The sequence below is a fragment of the Zeus faber genome, assembly GCF_960531495.2.
Source record: "Zeus faber genome assembly, chromosome: 2".
In the NCBI taxonomy this organism is placed as follows: Eukaryota; Metazoa; Chordata; class Actinopteri; order Zeiformes; family Zeidae; genus Zeus; species Zeus faber.
This window is the reverse complement of record NC_137189.1, coordinates 15,448,032-15,468,031: the sequence shown is the minus strand read 5'-3', so window position 1 is coordinate 15,468,031 and position 20,000 is coordinate 15,448,032. Positions and strand designations below refer to the sequence as shown.

Here is a 20,000-nt window from a genome sequence, read left to right as displayed (position 1 = left end):
CAGGAAGTGGTTCATTTTAAGAGTGTGGATAAATGGCGCTCATCTTACAGACATTCAACTTAGAAACTAATACGGTAAATATTAATGTGGATCCTGCAGCAAATCACACCAGTAAGGTTCTAGAAAATGACATCTAATGACATCTCGGCTTTTAGCATAAGCTTGTGCTAAACGGCAAAAGAAACACAGAACCACAATTTTTTTTTTTAAACGAACATTTCGCTCGTCTGCAGTTTTATCGCGAACAGTTGGTATTAATTCCTCTTTCCGGAAAGGTTTTGTGGCCATGCTTAGCTCTTAGCTTTGACAAAATGCTAGTGTGTCCGGCGCTTGCGAGAAAAAAACGGCGCACCTTTGCAAAGTTATTTCTTCATCCGTGGGTGGAGTTACTCAAATGGTGGGATGTATTATTCTAATGAGCATTCACTTGCCGTAGGAGGGGGATGCAAATCTGAACGGCTTGTTGAATCACATTTTTCAGAAATGGACATAGCACAAAAAACTGACTTGGATGTCTTATTTCACAGTTTGCGTGTTAGTAGGCCCATCACAGACCCAAATGTATGTACACAAGCACTGAAAAAGTGGGTTTGAAAAAGTGAGTGAGTGTTTTTTTTTCATAATTGGTGACCTTTAATTAAGCCTGGTCAGTTTGTGTACATTATTAGTTAAAAACTCTCAGAGAGAGAGAGAGAGAGAGAGAGAGAGATAGAGAGAGAGGGAGGGGCTTTAGCATTGTGAAACATTTAATCCAATCAAATGCATCACCTCCCGCACTTCTACAACCATCTGTATGTGTCTGGCGTCCATGCCCTGTCTGTTGACCTCTAGTGAAAAGCCTTGATCTTCTCGTATGAGAAGGTGTGTGTGTGTGTGTGTGTGTGTGTGTGTGTGTGTGTGTGTGTGTGTGTGTGTGTGTGTGTGTGTGTGTGTGTGTGTGTGTGTGTGTGTGTGTGTGTGTGTGTGTGTGTATGTCTCTCATCTCCCATCGCTAGTATCAGATACAGATATAATCCCCAATATCATTGTCGGGGGCCCTCGGGCACAGAGACGCAGACGCTGGCGTTGAGAAACTGCTTGATACAACAAGCCCTGGAGCAGTTGGACACGTGTCATGACAAGGGCTCCTCTCCTGAGTGTGTGTGGGGATGGGGGTTTTACCTGTTGCACGTTAGACCAACCAACAGGTATGCAGCCACTCTGATCCTGGGTCCCCAATTACCGAGACCAAGGACACATGTGGCTGCTCAAACCACACCATCCCCACACCACAATCATAAATCTGATCTGTCCTCAACTGAACTGCTGGGTCTGATCGTAACCACTATTTGGACCAATACTTCAAAGTTTAGAACTTTTCTTTTTTTTACATCTTTACACACTCTTATCAGTGGTTCTCAATGTGGGGTCCTTCAAAAGGTTTCAGGGGCCCCCCAGCAAAATAGATTTATAGTTAAACTTCACCGTTATTTCAACTACAAGACGTTCGCACAATAACTGAATGTACAATAATGACAGTTTTAATCCTAGATTCAATGTTACCTACCTAAATATAGTATAGACACATACGGAAGTTTGGACTTAATCATATCTAACAATGAAATTTTCTCAGATTGGGGCCACAGAGACAAAATCATATCAAATGGGGTCCATGGCCAAATGCATATAAAATCGAGGGTCCTTGATATGAAAAAGGCTGCGAATCGCTGACATCATGGTGTACTCAAATGTCGATGTTTATGGGTATACATTTATAAAAACGTGATCTGTGTATGTATCTGCGTGTTTGTGTCCTTGTTTCTGACCAAATCTAATTCATTGTCAATCAAATCATTGTAACCTTTGCCTCACAGTTGGCAGCGCTCACATTCCTGATTTACATGCCCGGATGGTTTAGGCAAGATGCCTTCAGTGTGCTGTTGCTGCACAGAGACAGCCACATGTTGTCATTATCTCACCAGAATGCACAACTGAATTCGTAAAAGCAGGAAGTATTGTATGGACGGTAAGTGAGAATAATCACCTCCGATAACTGGTTCTGAGCAATGCTGTTGCTTTGGCTCAAGTTAATCAAATGGAAGCAGAAAGTAGAAGTAGAAGTATAAAGACCCAAAGAAATGAATGTACTCATAAAAGCTAAAGCACTTTTTGAGCATCATGACTTCACGTGTCACTGAGAAGAAGCATTCCACCCTTCATGCGTTAACCTCTGTGGGTGAAGCTAATGATCCAATACTGTGTCGACAAAGTTAACCCTTTTTACCGACTGATTTTATGGCTTGCAGCAATTACCACCTCTGATCACACCAAAGAAAGAAAGTACCATCTGCAAGCCGCACCCCAATGGTGATGTCCAGATGGCCAACAGTGTGTACTATAGAGGAGTGAAAATATAAAGTTCTTTTAACACTTAAGCAAAGCACAACGACATCTTAGAGTACAGCTGAGGTACAATACTTGAGTAGAAGTAAGAGCATTCTGTCCCTGAAGAAGAAATGTGACCCTGCAATCCACTACAATGAAGTTGAGTGTCTCAATGTCCAGTGTTTCGGTTTGAATTCAGCACCTATAGCCCTATAGCACAAAAAACACACACTCTCTCATACAAATACTTACACACACACACAGCTTCATCCTAGTGTGTGAGTTGTTAGTCTGGTGTAAGTAAAGCGTTACTGGTGACCTCTTTGAATATCAGGTCTGGCATGACAATCCTTGGCACAATAAAACAGAATACGGGCCAACGGTCATTAATCTGCTACGCTACCTGTACATTACAGTACCTCAAACATTGGCTTTCATTTTTGTACATACAGTATGTTTGATTTGTGTGTGTGTGTGTGTGTGTGTGTGTGTGTGTGTGTGTGTGTGTTTGAAAAGAGAAACGACAAGGTACACCCTTGCTGTCACATGTCTCATAGACACACACACACACACACACATTGTTCATGACCAAACAGCACATCATGTACATCCCGTACATTGTTGAGATTAAGAAAATGTCACTTAATGTACTTGAACACTTCTGCAGTTTGCGGTGCAGGTCCACTGCGCTCCAAAGTCAACAAAATAAAAGCGTTTGCACATTTGGAAAAATGTTTAGTAATCATGTGGTTACACGGTATCAGCCCTTTGTAGCTATTGAGTGAAAATGCCTCCAGTACAGTGTGCTTAATGTGACGCAGGGGCAAAGCAAAGCAAAAGCATCAGTCAAGCGCAGGACGCATGAGCAGAAGAACGAGGGATTTAAACATAACACGGCTGTAAACGCAGCTCCGTCAGGCCCGTGTGTTGGGGGAAACGCTGGAAACAATGGGATCCGTCGTGTGTTTGTGATCTGTCCGAATGCAGCAGCAGAGCAGCTCATCGTTGGGAGGCTTTTCTCTGCATACAGGTGCACAAGCCCAACCCATCCAAGACACACACACTCACACGCACGCACACACACACACACGCACACACACACACACACACACACCACACACACACACACACACACACACACACACACACACACACACACACACACACACAGGAGCTCTGAAGGCGCATGCGTCAGCACGTGTTTGCAAGACACACGCAGAAAACAGCTTGCTACAATGGCCTCAGCCATTAAAAATGCATGGCACTGCAGCAACAGTTTCTAAAAATGAGCACCGGGGTCCAGCTTCTGATCGCTACACTGGCAGCCAAAAACACAGAGGGAGAGAGGACGTTGTTTGTTTGAATGTTGAGTATGAGCCCATGTCACAATCCTAAAACAAAGCCAGATTTATGGAGGATAACATTGTGTCAGTTCAGCGAACTGCGAACAACCTCCAAAGTCCTTGTTTCTTTTCTCCGGCAGTGTGGGGGTTAACTGCGAGTGTTATCTTTCCTCTGAGCTAACGTTGTCAGGTCTCCGGCAGTGGCGCGCAGGGTTAATGCGTTCGGCGGTGCCGGCCTGCGCCGTGTTATCAGCAATCATCGCCGGCCGCGCGCCTAATGTTAAAGCAAAAGCGTTGCCAAGCGGCCGACAGGAAGAGGAATCTGGCAAATAGACCCCGATCGAGGCTTAATGGGACCTGCCGGCGAGGCTCGCCCAGACCCCAGTCGGCGTCTGCACATCACTCACCCAGCGCAGGACGGGGGTGGAGAGGGACTGGAAAAGGAATGAGATGCGGCAACAATAGAGGGAAAGGACCAGGAGGTGTATTTATATAAACTGTATATACATTGGGAATCTGCTCCCAATGGGGAAATTGTGTTCCTGCAAAGTATTAGCAATAAAGTCTCAGGTTCAGCGGTAGGCTTAGGGTTTTATAACATCAGACATTTTGGCTCTGAGGAACTTGAATCTGATTGTTTAACTTCGGAACAAAAACAATTACAATTTAAGACTAATTAATGACTGTTAAGGCCCAAAAATGTGGCCTAAAAATCTCCAAAACCCCAATCACAAAGTCTGGGGTGTAATGATCTGAAACACTGCGTAATGATCTGGACCTCTGAGTTTGTTGAAACACTTTTAGGAGCTGGAATAATGACTTTGGTGCTGTCGTGGGGGAAAATCACTGACATGGGCATTCCGGAAGGCATCAAAAGTGCTCTCAATGACTGGACCTCTGCATGCCATCACTGCCACTACTGGAATGCGGAAAGAGCGTCTGTAAGGCTAGTTTGACTCTCTAATGGCTACATGGTGAGACATCTCTATGGATATGGAAGAATGTGATCTGGCCTTGCAAGAAAATATACAGTATACCTGTATATTTGTATATACATAATGTATGCATTCCAAAAATGCTGCGCTGGGCTGTAGCTTCCCCGCATCACTGCTGCACTGCGAGCTAGGTGAGGGCTGCTTGGCACATCCAGCCCTCCTCCCAGAGCTTCCACAGTCCATTCTGCTCATGCATGCAGGGGCAGAAGAGCAGCGTGTGGAGGCTTCTGTTTGGATAGTGGTACGACTACAGTTGGGTCATGAGCCAATCGTAGCCCTGCCAACTGTTAAAAACCCCTCCCACACAACACCAGGGCTCTGAGTCAGACGGCTGATGAGCTGTGACCATACTGGCTCCAATCCATATGCAGACACTCCTACACTTTATCTCCCTCTCTTTCTCACTCTCTCTCATTTTCCATTCCTCCTCTTCACTCGTCTATACTTGGATTGGAACTTCTTCAATACGCCGTCTCTTGTCTCCCCGCTGGTTCTCCTCCTGTCGCGGCAGCACTGTGGGGATTCGGCGACCAGGTGCGCCGCTCTGAATGACAATCCAAGGGCACGTACACGCTGCCGAGTTGACACTAATCTACAAGTCCCGATTGTTGCAGGAGAATGACAGTGCACCCACACACACATACCGTGCAGAGTTCTCCCACTCGCTAGATGACACAGGCGAAAAGGCACTGTGCTCCAGAATGCCTTGCTTCTAGTCAAATACAAGTACCCCCCCCCCTCCACTCCCTGGCGCCTCCTCCCTCCATACGTCGCCTCCAGTCCTGAGTTGTCTGCCTCAACCCCCCTCCTCCCTCCAACATGTGACATCACATAATCCACATTCTGCTTCAATCAGACGGAAAAGCACAAACAGCCCCGTGGCCAGTGGTCACGTTACACACACACACACACGCACGCACACACACCCCCACACACACACACACACACACACACACACACACACACACACACACACACACACACACACACACACACACACAGCACGTATAAACATCTTTATAGATGAATAGGTGCAGGCACAGATAGCGGCCTGTGAACTGGAAGAGGGGCGGTTTGCAGGACGGCCATGTGGCCGTGTACCGCCGCAGCCTGAGTCATCCCATCATGCCACACATGTGCTTGCACCCTATGGGTCCCCACGGTGATGCCACACTAACGGGCAGCCTACAGCGGAGTGTAGGCGGGGGTTCAAATCTCTCACAGCTACCAACAGGGAGGGAAAAGGCAAACGTCAAGATGTGGAGGATTTTTTTTTCTTCTGTTTGTTTGACAGACAAAGACAGAACCAAATCCTGAACACAATTACTTCTTACATCTTACATTTAACAAATACATCTCTTGTCAGGCTATTCCTGTGAGGGAAATTGCCCCACTCCTTTAGAACACATCCTTAAATGCTATCTATTTAGACCAAACGTGCCAAAGCTTGTTAGTCTGTGTGCTTATATACTGTACTTAGGGCCCTTTCTCTTGAGACGACGATGCCTTAATGCAGCAAATCTCTGACATTCTTTAGCGGTGCTTGCTGCCAGCGCGATGAGGCGCTTTGGGAACACAGCAGAGCAATGATGGACCGTCAGTCATGAAAGATGACAAGACGGGCAGATCCAGGGATAGGGCTGGGATTAACTTAGGTTTGGATGGAGTCAATGTATTTTGGCAGGCGTCAGCAAAGGAACATCAATTTTACCAGTAGAAGATAGAGAACTCATAGCTAAAGAAAAGTATTTGTGAGGTATATTCTCACAGAAGAATTTAAAAAAAGTTTGAATGTGAGGAAGATGTCAAAAGAATTACTAACTCTTTTGTGGTTTAAGTGCTATCAAACTCTTCATCTGAGTAAGAATCTGTGTGCTCTCTGACCTCAGCCAAACAGAGTATTTTATTCGCTTTTTGAACAAATGAAAAATGGTGATCTTCAGTTGACAAATTCACTTAAATATAAATAAGTAAAAAGTTATGTTTTATAATGCTAAACAAGAAAAAATGCATGTGTTGAGCATTTGTCATGGATTTGTACCTACAATCATAAAATGTATTTTATGGGCAAAGTGTATTGCATAGATTAATAGACTAATGGGAATAAAATGATTAATCACAAAAGAAAATCATTGTTAGCCCAAAATAAGGATGAAAAACCTATGACAGATGGTCTGGCTGCAAGATAAAGGCCTCATAGGACTTCCCTTAACAACAACGGAACCTTAAAAAGGCAAACTCAGACACATACACGCTCCACACACAGGCACACTCTCCACACAGTGTCCATGCACAGTGACAGGCTATTCCTCGAGGTCTGCCACCTCGAGGACTTTTGTCTTTGAGTCCTTGTGTGTGTGTGTATGTGTGATCATGTGTGTGTGTGTTTGTGTGTGTGTGTGTGTGTGTGTGTGCTGTGTGTCAAGGCCCTGGCAGACAGAGACAGAGCGTGTGTTTTTGTGAGGTCATAACCATTTAAATGGCCCGCAGCCTTCAGGTGCCTGCAGGAGGCTGCCAGCCTGTTTGCCTTTCAACATCAAAGCTCTTGGTCCCCACACTCCACTGCACACCAGTCGGCATAGTTCTTGCATGGCTTGCAGCAAGGTTGATGCAACGGTGCAATAAAAGTACCTGTGTACACCAGCTCAAATGTTATTCAGGCTGCTTTAACATCTACCTGTACCGTACCTTGTTTACTATGCACCAACAGACCTTTTGTTTAAGTTTGGACAAGCACACTTTGCACTGCCCAAAAACGGCAGTCTGGACTGTCTTCCAAGCAAACCCTGGCATGGCCCAATGTAGGTCTGCACTTTACATGACATCCAGACCAATTACAGGAAATCTAGACTGTGAATTCTGGGTAACGTGAATCTGGTGCCAGCGGACTATCTGGCTGTGAAATTGACCCAAATCACCAGTGAAAAAATTATATATTCAATGAGGTTCATAGATGGAAAGAATGACTTTTACAATTGAGAAAATGGAACAATTGAAGAGTTTGTCTGTGTTTGTGCGTGTGTGTGTGTGGGTGTGTCCAGTCTGCGTCCACCCAGGTGTGTTCCTGTGGGCTGAGTCTACCGTGCTACGCTGCGACACACATTAGCATTCGATGAACAGCAGGCATTTGGTTTAGTGTGGACATCCAACTGGCATCGCAAAATCAAAACCCCTCATCTAGCACACACACACACATACAACTAATGTGTCTAGCACTTATTTTACTTGGCGCATGAACGTCCATGTCTTTCTGTGAAAAGCAAGAGGAAGAGGGCAAAAAAAATTAATGATGTGAGATCTATAAGGAGGCAACCAGCTGAGAAAGAGCCAAGCGAGAGAGAGAGAGAGACAGAGAGAGACGAAGAGATAGAGAGAGAGAGAGAGAGAGAGAGAGAGAGAGAGAGAGAGAGATGACTTTGCTCGACAAGGCAAATAAGCTGCTCAGAATCCACAATGTGGTCGCGAGCCTAAAAATATCAAGAAAGCAACCGGTTTGTCTGGTTAGCAAATGAGCAGTGCAACCGTTGCGTCCGGAGAGACCTGAAATCCAACAAGAAACGACCAGTGGGGAAGAGATAGAGCCTCACCATGTGGTCCGGAATGGAACGAGGGAGGGGAGAAGGGGAAGTGGAAGGAGAGGGGTGACAGGGATTGATGTGCTGTGCCGTTATCTCGGTGGCGGGCCCGAGAACGGACAACAGACAGCATCGCCTCGGATCTGTCGGCCGGTGACTCCTCGAGGCGCCACTGATATCAGAGACCCGGCTCACACCAAGGTCAGAGACAGAGACCGCCGCCTCACGCTAAGAGACGCCAATATCATCTAAGGTCACGGCCGCAGACTTTACCTAATCTGGAAAATCAAGAGAGTCTGCGGACTGCGGAGTCACCGTGAAGATAAACAGAAACACTCTCTGTTTTGTGTGGAACATCGTGGGCATTGATTTTGCACATTCAATTTATTTTTTCCACTCATCTTCTATAAATACGGGTTCCTCTTGGAAGGCGTCAGATCTGATGTTCCTCAAACATGCATTTGGCTGAGGGCCGTTACACAGACGTTTAGGACTGGATGTGTGACCGTGGCCTCAACCTGGGACACTGGATCCACAGCAGGTCTGACAGAGATATTTAGATCATATGATGAGCACCAAATACCAATAAAGGACATAATCTGCTGGGGGGCATTGGGCAGATTAGCAATCCGCCTGGCATTCACCTCTTTCCAGGGAAAAAAGGCTACGATGATGACTTGCTTCAGACGACATGTGCAGGTTGTGTACGAGTCGACGCTCGCACTTTAATGTCTGTCGACAAGGGCTGACATTTCATCTCGTGGGGACGAGGGAGGGAAACTGTCACAACAACAAATGCATCAGACTTACAAATAAAACGCAAGTTGAAATCGATTAGAGAGACAGTGGCTTTCACCCGTGCACGCCCGCACGTAAATATTCCCTAGAATCTGGCCAAGAAGAGCAATAAACAAATCCAATATGAGTTTGTGGGTCTGTGGGTTCATTTATTTCGGTATGGCCGGACCTCCGTGGTAAGAGGCGTGGCCGGCGGTCAAAGCCTTGGTCATGCAGCCCCTGTTACAGCACAGAGGCCGTATTGACCAGTGACTAGCATGAGTGCAGATCAATCCGTGCACCAGTGCAGGCTACTGGGCCGTCCACAGTAATGCTGAGAGAGCATTTATGGGAGGCAAATTCTGTCGTAAATAAAAAGGTTCACAGCATACACGGCGCGTCTCTGTGGATAAGTGTCAAGTTTTTAGTGCATACCCAATCTGGGAGTGGCTACCCTGTGGGTAATGAGAGATCATGGGATAGAAATCTGAGTCATTACTATCATAACTTTCCTCATGATCCTGGCCCATGGTGAGAATCAAAGCTATAGGCTGTTTGTATCAACACAGGTATAGCTCATAATAATAAATACTATATATATTATATATCATATATTATTTGTTTGTTCCATGTAGGTAAGCCAGTGCAGTAGTATAGACAACCCCTACATCCAAAATGGTGTATTATGTGCCACATGTTTGTTCAGTCATCCAGTGTGCTCTAGTAGGTGAGTAAAAACAATGCTGGCTTTTCGGACATACTACATCATCATACAGCCCACCATTTCCTTTTATCATGTTGTGGCACTTTTACTGAGTTCTTGCTCTCACGATGCATTGTGGGATACACTTGCCAGGGTAGCGTGCAGTATTAGCATACTATGATATTTCAGAGGATGTACAGATGCAGCCCCCTAGGCCGGCTGGTCCGTGACAGGCTAGTCACAGGGCCATGCTTGGATGGAATGAATGGATACTGTATATCCGGCTCGCAGCCGGCTGGGGGCGGCCGTGTAGTACTGTATGTCATCGTGGTACTTTTTGCATACTTTTTGAGCATAGTATAGTTTCGGACATACTAAACACTAATTTGACAGACTAGGTAGTGTGGTAGTATGCAACAGAGAATGTGTGTGTCTGTACAGAGAATGTTTGGTTAAATCAAAAGGTCAAATGTGTTGTCTATACTGGTGTCCTGGTACTAAAATGGAACAAACCCATAATTAATGCTATGAGCTACACCCTGCTAACACCTCTGGGATCCATTGGGATCCATAGCAGAGGTGGAAAGTAACTAGTTACAACTAGTCTCATTATGGAGTATGTTTTGCCCTGTGGTTCAATGGTTGTTTTCTAACAGTATTACACTATGCTATGCTATGTTCAATATAATTGGATATAAAAGTATTTCAACATGAATCCGTAAGGACTCTAAAACAACTTCACAAAATCGCTGAAAGATTTGAAAGGATTTTGTTTCCAGAGCCAATCATTTATCTTTATCTTTATATTTATCAAGGGATTTCTATGGCTATGAATATACACCGAGCCACAACATTGAAACCACTGACAGGTGAAGTGAATAGCTTCGTTCATCTTGTTCCAATCGCGCCTGTCAAGGGGTAGTATATATTCTTGCGATATATCTGTGGGATGTGCTGGAACAACAAGCCCGATGCATGGGGGCCCCGCCTCGCGATTTACAGGACTTAAAGGTTCCGCTGCGAACGTCTTGGTGCCAGATACCACAAGACATTCAGAGGTCTTATGGAGTCCATGCCTCGACGGGTCACAGCTGTTTTGGTGGCAGGAGGGGGAGCTCCACAATATTAGGCAGGTGGTTTTAATGTTGTAGGGGTAAGAGGTACCCTTTTTGGTGGTAATGTTGTGGCTGATCGGTGTATACGAGCAGCAGCTCGTTTAACGGTATAGTCACCACATTCGTGTGCTCTAAAAATAAATTGGCTTGTTAAGTCATTGTATTTGTCTACCTTCTTGTTCACCCAAATACACAGGGTGAAGAAAGTAACTCAATTGTCAGTCAAGTACCTCAAAAGTAATTTCTTGAGTACTTTTCTACCTACTCTCTATATAGTCTCAATTTCCACGTTGTAACTTCTACTTGTACTCAAGGTACTTCCCTCTGCATTAGAAGTACTCTCACTCAAGTTAATCTCTCTCTCTCTCTCTATCTCTCTCTCTCTCTCGCTCTCTCTCTAGCCCACATGACACCGTGTATTTACACCGAGCCGTTGGAGCATGGCCGGCCGACTGTTGAGAGTAATTAGTTCACAGGTGGGCGACCTCCCCACCATCGGGACGAAACCGCATCTGCATTGCACACCGAACCGAACCAATGCCGCGTCACGTCCGTCCATCCCCTGAGCCCCAGAGCTCCACTGAAAACACACACGTGCACGCGCGCGCACACACACACACACACACGCACGCACGCACGCACACACACACATACAGGTAGATCCTGTGAGCTAGGTGAGGAAAAATACACCAAATGAAATCCCGAGGAGAAAATAAAGAGAGAATTTTTCCCCCCTTGATTTTTGATGACTCACGAGCCGTTAGATGCCTACGTGAGTGCCGTTTTCTTTTACGTTCCCTCTCCACATTGAATCTCTCTCTTCTAAACTTTTCCATTAGTGAACTGGTGAATCAGATGTGATCCTCAGAGACACGTCACACATGGTATGTATGCAAACAAACACAGACGGGACGCCCTCTGTCTCTCTCTCTCTCTCTCTCTCTCTCTCTCTCTCTCTCTCTCCCCCAATCTCTCTCTTTCCCTCTCTTCCCCGATCCAGCCCATGTTTTCAAAACATGGGCCACATATTAAGGGAGCGGGAGCTGTAGCCTCTCGATTAGGTCAGAGTTCTATTAGACATACCGAGAACTTTTTAAGCTTGCTTCAGAACAAACTGACTGAGGAGAAGGGTGTTCTATTGATGGCCTACTGTAGTGGACGGGAAGTTCCCAACAGAAATGACCCCTTCCCCGTGCTTAAAATACTAAGTGTGTGAACGTATACATTGTCACTGGAAAGCATACAAACACTTAACAGAACAAAATTGGAGTGGAGGACGAACGCAGTATGGAGGGAGAAGCTTGCGGTAAACAGTGCAATAAAACCAGTGTGGAGGGTTCTCTATAAGCCTCCACTCAAAAAAAGGTCAGGTGACCTCCAATGGAGAACCTTACCTGGTGCTATTACTGTAGATGCTTTTATTTGTGTCATCAGTTCAACAGTATCCAACAAATGCCCGTTTTGTGGACTTTTAGATACTGTTGCCTCATTGTTTGCAGCTCTGGTGAGAGCCAGAGTGTGTGTTGAATTTAGGTTTTACAAACAAATGAGTGAGGTTCAGGATTTCAAAAGAAAGGGTATTTATTTCTTTATTAATTCATTGATTTGTCTTCTAGTGTTTTGTGCATGTGCCACTGTAATCAGTAGATACCACATGTGCTCTCTCTCTCTCTCTCTCTCTCTCTCTCTCTCTCTCTCTCTTATCTACCTGCTCTTCCACATTACAACTTCTACTTGTACTCAAGTAAATTCTCTCTGCATTGGAAGTACTCTGACTCATGTTAAGATTTCCATCTCTCTCTGTCTCTTTCTCTCTTTCTCTCTCTCTCTCGCTCTCTCTCTCTCTCTCTCTCTAAACAGGACAGACAGCAGTGGTGTGGGGGGGGGGTGGATGAGTAAAAGCTGCAGGTAAATGGATAGTAAATTATTGAAGGGGAGTAACACAGGCACAGCAATTATCCTCGCGCTGAACCCTGATTCCATCCGGTACTTGTTGAGGTTCTGGACGGTCGGACAGAGAGATGGAGGGATGGAGGGATGGGGGGATGGGGGGGTGGAGGGATGGGGGATGGGGAGATGGAAGGATAGAGGGATGGGGATGGAGGGATGGGGGATAGGGGGATGGGGGATAGAGGGATGGGTTGATAGAGGGAGGGCAGGATGGGGGGATGGAAAGAGAGGTAATATCCTTGTCGTGCTCAAGTGACAGAACTTGTTTTTGCGGCGTTAACTACAGAACAAGCTGCTCCTGGGGAAACCATAAAGGATGGGGGGGATGTAGGTATGGGGGGATGGAGAGATGGAGGGATAGAGGGATGGGGGACGAGGGATTGAGGGATGGGGGATTGGGTGATGGAGGGATGGAGGGATGGGGAGATGGAGCGAGGGCAGGATGGGGGATGGAAAGAGAGGTAATATCCTTGTCGTGCTCAAGTGACAGAACTTGTTTTTGCGGCGTTAACTACAGAACAAGCTGCTCCTGGGGAAACTATAAAAGATGCAACGAACACACACACACACACACACACACACACACACACACACACACACACACACACACACACACACACATACACACATGAGCCGTTGTTTTGCGGAGTTGACTTGCACTGTGTTGACATTAAAGCCAGACACAGTTAGCTCCTGGGTGACCTGAGTGCTGACCCACGTTTCTGTCCCCCGAAGGAAAGCCAAGGCAACAGGCAGACGATAGCTGACTTCTCCACACGCACGCACGCACACACACACACACACACACACACACACATACAAACACAAACACAAACACCACACACAAACCTAAGCACGCCTACACAACACACACACACACAGACACAGGCTCCCACACAGGTACACGCACAAAGACAAAAAACAAACTCTCTGGATTAGACGCAACAGGGCGATCTTGAACCCAGTGATTGGAGTTGCAGTGAAAGGTGTGTTGTGTTCTTCTTCTCATCCAGTGGTGGAAAGTAACTAAGTACAAGTACTTTGTCACTTTACATAAAGCAACAGCACCTCTTTCAGCACCTCATGCACAATGTAACTTCTGCCTTTGGGTATGAAACTGCGTGGAAAGTTTTACTTTACGGCACATGTCACTTCCTTGATGTTTGGCTCTGGTAATTACTGTTTTTCTGGTATAATTTATAAAAAACAAACATAAATTATGAACTAGCCAATCAAAATGTCCGGTAATAATGCTTATACAAAACGTAGCCGCTCCACCTCCCCACCGGGCCAGTGGTGCACCATAATGCTGCTTTACATACCTAGTACATCCCACAGATACCTAAGTATCGATACTTGATTTAAGTGTATTCTGTTTTGACTGCACTTTTACTTGGCTAAATTGCAAAGCAAATATCTATAATTTCTCCTCCACTACATTTCTAACACAGTCACAATACTTTACTTTAGACAGCTTTCTACGTCATTCAAATACACAAAGTCAAAGTAAACGGCTGCGCAAGTGTTTGGGCTTCGAACTATGATGTTCAAAGCGTAAAATTAGATGAAGTTTACCAGTGTTAAAATGCATTGTGTTAACGTGTTATGAACCCTAACGCTTCAACTTTGACAGTCCTACCATCAAGTACATTTGAGAGCAAGTGAAGTATACTTTAAGTGAAGTAGAAATGTCAATGTGGTACTTGAACCTTTGCTGGAGTACTTTTGTGTCAGGCTATTTGTACTTTTAGTAGAAGGTCTGAGTATTTCTTCCACAAATACACTCAAAATAATGGGAGTGTACTCGCGCGCTGTCCCAGTTGCGAGGATGGGACGGGACATTAATAGCACCTGATTTTGAGTGACTTTACCCCCCCACACACACACACACACCCTTTCTCCAGATGTTGTTGCAGGTAAATGCAATACCCAAAAGTGGAAGGAGAGGAGGTATTATCTCCTAAGATGTACAATAATACATGGTATCAATGAAAGTGTGAGGCTACATGAAATACTGCTGGTGGCATGTGTTAACAGGAATGCTCATTAGCAAATGCAACACCGAGATGGCACGCACACACACCCACACCACACACACACACACACACACACACACACACACACACACACACACACACACACACACACACACCTTACAGCGGACACAGTAGCGCCTCCTTTGATGAGAATGTTGCCTTCTCGTTTGGGCCGAGCTCGAACGAATTACATAACTTAAAACACACAGACATACACACACGCAAACACACGCACAGATACAGAAACCTCAAACATTGTCTGCTCTTGTGATGCCAACGGGCCAAAAGAACAAGGGGAAAACTACCGACATAAATAAACGCAGAAAAAAATTTTTTTTAGGACTAGCAGCTCCTCAACTTTTCAATCCCTGAAGTGGAAAAGAGGGCAGGGAAGCTTTTTCGCTCCTCTGTCAAAGCCTCCTGCCCCATCCCTGTCGGAAGTAGAGGCCACAGCACGCGCACACACATACACACACACACACACACACACACACACACATACACACAAACACACACACACACACACACACATAGACATACACATTCACATACACACACACACACACACACACACACACACACACACACAGAAGACAGGCAGCTGAAAGGCTCATTCTGGTCATGCTTGGTCTAATCTGCAATGATCCTCTTCATGGACATAGATCCCCCAAAATTACAGCAAAAGAACATGCTGTTATCTGGCCAGATAGAGAGAGAGTCTGTGTGTGTGTGTGTGTGTGTGTGCGTGTGTGTGTGTGTGTGTGTGTGTGTGTGTGTGTGTGTGTGTGTGTGTGTGTGTGTGTGTGACTGTAGCGGACTTGATTAACACACTGCCTCATTCATCGCGGCCCTTGGGATTTGGAGTCGTCGGGGAAAAGTGAATGCTTAGAAACACTGCGAGCTCATTCGAAAGGGAACAGGAGACGTACAGGGAAACACTTTACAGCCGTACGGGAGGTATTGAGGATATCAACGAGAAGATTACATCCATTTCTAGCTCATGAGCATGCATGTGTGTTCTGGGGGTGTGTGTGCGTGCATGCATGCGTGTGTGCGTGTGAATGTGTGTCTGCACATCTGATGCTGCATTCACATGGAACACGGTAGACGGGAGATGGCAAACTGCACTTTCTGAACGGCATGGGGGAGTAAGGGGAGGTACCATGGCATAACGTGGTGATATGTTGCTATGGTGATATACAAAGACTTTATATTAAACAAAATAATAATTTTGTTTAATATAAAGTATATACGTTAAATATAAAGTTTAGTTATACATGCAGCTATAAAAATGCAGCTTACTATTATTTTATTGCAAACTTAAATTAATGTTACATTACATTACATTTCATTTAGCATTTAGACGCTTTTATCCAAAGCGACTTACAATTGTTCAAACACCGACAGACGCAGCCATCAGGAGCAATTAGGGGTTAAGTGTCTTGCTCAAGGAAACTACAGCATGCTAGCAGGAGGAGCCTGGGATCGAACCAGCAACCTTTAGATTACTAGACCACCAGCTCTACCTCCCTGGGGTGGTAGCTCCCTCCAACGTATTGTCATTCCTAGTTGGTTAACTTTACACAAGCCGGCTATAAAGCATCATATTCATCTACAAGCAGGTTTGACAAAGGATTATTTCGCATTATGGATATATTTATGGATGTTATGCAGCTTCCAGAGACAGTATCTATAGATATCTGTTTCCTGCTAGTGATCAATGATCTGTCAACTGAGTGATCAATGGCTGATCACCTGGTCTGATCAATGGCTGGTTTCAACTGGTTTTATTATTAATTATTTATATTTAATTCTATTATTACAAGTAATGACCTGGAGCTGCAACTTAATCACAGGATCCCAACACGCAACACCAAGTGCAAATCCTCTATCTGCTTCCTTGCTATAAGCACCAAACTCCATGCAATAAATTAATATAAAAAATTGTTTTATATCAATCCGCTGTTTTTATTTAAGCCATTTAAGTATGCTTTTCCAGAGCAAACGGCATCTACCAGCTCGGTGAACTCCGGCAGCCTAGCAGGCATGCGCAGTAGAGTCGTCTCTTCGCCTACATAACATCCGGCTGTAATTCCATCCCGGAGGATGGCAAAAAGTTTAAATATTTCAACTTTCTACGGCAAATGCCGTGTACCGTTGCCGTTGTCCTCTGCCCGTCTGCCGTCATGCTGTCGTCCACGAACACGACTTTCGGTTTGCCGTCTTCCGTGTTCCATATGGATGCAATCCGAATACAGTGAGCCCTCCTTGGTGCGGAGTTATAGTGACGCCACGTCCGGGAAGGTACACAAACACACACATACACACACACTCTGAAATACTATCCCTCACACACACTAATAAATCGACGTAACACAAATAGGCAAAAATGAAAGTGAGCTTATTAAGAAAGGCTGCAGCCATTGTCCTGGCTGCCTGAACTAGAAAGGAAAATGGAAAGCAAGAGATGATATAAGAAAGTAAGGAAGGACTGGAAAGGAAAGAGGGATGGCAGGAAAGGAAAGGAAGAAATAAAGGGAGGAAGAAAGGAAAGAAGTAAAGAAGGAAGGAGGAAGGGATGATGGATGGATGGATGGATGGATGGATGGATGGATGGAACAAAGGAAGGCAGGGAGCCAGGAAGTAAGGAAGGAAAGGAAATACAGAAGGAAGGAAGGATGTACACAAGGGAAAGGAAATAAGGAAGGGAGGAAGGATAAAGGAACAGATAGGAAAATGGAAGGAAAATGGAAAGGAAAGGAAGCGAGGGAAGGAGAGGTGAGGAGAGTAAAAGGAAAGGCAAGGAAAGAAGGAAGGAAGTCACAAAGGGAAGAAATGAAAGAAGGAAAAGAAAGGAAGGAAGGAAAGATGAAAGTAAAGGAAGGGAGGAAAGAAGAAAGGAACAGAAGTGAGGCGGGAAAGGAAAGGACAGAATGATGGAAGGAAGAAGGAACGAAGACACGAATAAAGGAGGGAAGGAAGGAAGAAAAGGAAAAGAAAGAAAGGTGTATTTCTCGCAGTTTGCACCCTTCTGGCCTCTGGTCATGAAGACTTTGTTATTCTCTCCAGTGGAAAACACCACAACAAGAACCTTTCCTGTTTTCTCTGTGTGTTTCTTTTTTCATTTCACAGCCTTAGAGATTCGGCACATTTGTGAAATGACATGACATGCTAATCCAGCGGAGAGCTACCATGTGTGAGGTGCTGGCGCAGCAGAAGCCCTTCCATGGCGGAGGAAGAGGTTTGGGGCCGCGCAGAGAGATCGCACGGAAAACAATTGAGAGCGGAGTGTGTGCAGTTCGGCAGATCTGTCTCCACGCATTACCACACACGGATCAATAACGCTGCTATTCCTGGACGTTAGATACCAAAGCAGGGGCTGCCCTACTCCCTCTATCCCATCCCTCTTTTTAACCCACTCCATCACCACGCCCGTCCCGGCGCTCCTTCCCAGAATGCACCGCAGGAGCGTCGCTTCCCAGCTGGCCTGCGGAGGCAGAAGCAGGCATCAAACACAGGACAGTTTTGGGGGGGATCACAGAAGTGATTTGGCTTTCTGGCTGGAGGGATCATCCGTCTGCTGAAGATACACGCACGCCTGCCTGCCTACCGTCTCACGCATTCACACACACACACACGCGCACATGCACACACGCACACGCGCACACAACCACACACACACACACACACACACACACACGCACGCACACGCGCACACACACACACACACACACACGTTCTGCTCCTTCTATAATTCTCAGTACTTCACCACGCTGCCAGGCTCAGGCCCTTGATCTGCCACTTCCTGTAATCCTCAATGGGAAAAGGATGCAGCCAAATGTCTGGGCAGGCAGGCAAACAAACACACACAAACACACACATACACGCACACACTTATATGCACACATGGACGCAAATAGCTGGTAGTTGTAAGTAAAGCATTAAATGGAAAATCACAGGGTGGAGGCTTATGGATAGCGATCTATAACTAAAACAAGCGATGTCGTCAATGAACCGGAGACGTGGGTCAATCCGGGCACATGATACAGGTCAAAAGTCATACAGGATATTTCGACTGAAGAAGCATGCAGCTGATTTCTTTTATGCATCTGATCTCCGTAACGGCAGATCGTGGCGAAAATGTTATCGTTCTCAATCTCAGATCTTCATAGCGCACACCCCTAGCAGCGTAGGCTTGAAAGCGACATGGAAGGGATTAGTTACTATTAGCCTCTCTCAAGACTCATTTTCAATACCCCGGATCTCAGCAGGATGTGACTCTGTTGACACAGATTCAAAGCGGCAGACCTCTGAAAAACAACATGGGGCTCCTTCGCCAACCTGCCAACACTGCAACTACAATACGCTCCTCGCTGTGTCTCCAGATCTGCAGCTCAGCACTGCACAAAGATGATGAATGCTCCAACAAGGCCCAGTCATTTGTACTGAGCCAGTATCACTGTCATCAGATAAGCAGAGGAGAGGCGGCTCAGACTGACGCTGATTGGGAGGACGAAGAGCAGCCGGCGTGGCGCAGTCAGACGCCCAGATGGATAGATGGATGCATGACTACTCATTCACCGTCCGATAAGGCTCGATCTTATTCAAAGCTCAGCAGGAAAAAGAAAGGCCCTCTAATGCTTTCTCAGTTAAAAGTGGCCCAACTTCAGTCAGCAGGTGTAGTCAGATTAGATGGCTGAAGGGTTTGTCTAGTGCAGTTTACATTGGGCTTGAGTGAAAAAGTCACTCTTGATGGGATAACCGCAGGATGATTAAACACAAACACACAAGCTTGGGTGCACATACTATTCATTGGACAATTAGCCTTAAATGAGTCCAACGTCCAATTAGATGTGGGAGTTTGAATGCAGAGGCCCTTGTGAGGCCGCCGTAGCTTCTTCTGCCCCCCGTGACAGTTATGGTCTTGACTTCTTTCCAAATACTTAGTGGCAGCTGTCACTTCTGAAGCATGGCAAAAATGTCTGCCCCAAGAGAAGGGCTTTGCGTGCTGCTAGTAGAAAAGAAGAAGAGCGAGTGGCAATACGTCCAATCAAATTTGCCGCCGTTAAAGTCTGTTCAATGTGGACATTAAGGTCTATGCGCTCTGCAAAGTTTTAAGTCAACACAGACATATATTTCAGT

At 45.7% G+C, this 20,000-nt stretch overlaps 1 protein-coding gene across 1 annotated transcript in view; it reads right to left on the bottom strand.

The window, feature by feature from the left end:
• Positions 1-20,000, bottom strand: part of stxbp5a (syntaxin binding protein 5a (tomosyn)) — a gene marked incomplete at its 5' end in the record, with an annotated part of 99,751 nt that overhangs the window by 76,759 nt on the left and 2,992 nt on the right. The gene's annotated exons all lie outside the window — the stretch shown is intronic.